This window comes from Nanorana parkeri, unplaced genomic scaffold, assembly GCF_000935625.1.
Source record: "Nanorana parkeri isolate BGI_ZX_2015 unplaced genomic scaffold, ASM93562v1 scaffold890, whole genome shotgun sequence".
Taxonomy (NCBI): Eukaryota; Metazoa; Chordata; class Amphibia; order Anura; family Dicroglossidae; genus Nanorana; species Nanorana parkeri.
In genome coordinates, this window is record NW_017307158.1 from 1,109,080 (window position 1) to 1,109,617 (window position 538).

At 50.7% G+C, this 538-nt stretch overlaps 1 protein-coding gene across 1 annotated transcript in view; it reads right to left on the reverse strand.

The window, feature by feature from the left end:
* LOC108794731 (mitochondrial 2-oxoglutarate/malate carrier protein-like) overlaps positions 1-538 on the reverse strand; it is a 14,563-nt gene that overhangs the window by 13,462 nt on the left and 563 nt on the right. The window lies entirely within an intron of this gene.

Here is a 538-nt window from a genome sequence, read left to right on the forward strand (position 1 = left end):
ATAAATATATATATATATATATATACACACAAACAGTGCAATGGGCCAGAACAGCTGATACCTGTCGGCGCTCACATGCGTTCAACGCGGCCTGCTAATGTGAACGTCCCCTTAGGGGTCACAGATGCAAGATGGCTGTATAGCGCGCATGATGGCGTATTTCTCTGGCAGGGAGCGCCCATGTATCATATCAACGACACGCCGGCTATACGGGTGTGCACGCAATTGGCGGCGTATGCTCCTGTACGGGTCCCAGAGGTGTATCCTGGAAACCGGGACTGAAACTTGAAATGACTCTGCCGACCAACGCACGCTTCTCGCCAAGGATTCATGGCCTCCAATTTAAGTCTGACAAGGTTCCTTGCCGCTCGCTTTCCAGGGGAATACATCGCCCTGCTGGGTCCTATGGGGCCACCCTTTTGATATTTTTTTCCATGCATGAACAATGGCGCTAAGAAAGAAGGGATGTGTATTCCTGAGGAGGAAGGGGGGGGGGGGAATTTGGAGCAGCTTCTGAGGTTATAGGGATTTGCATAAA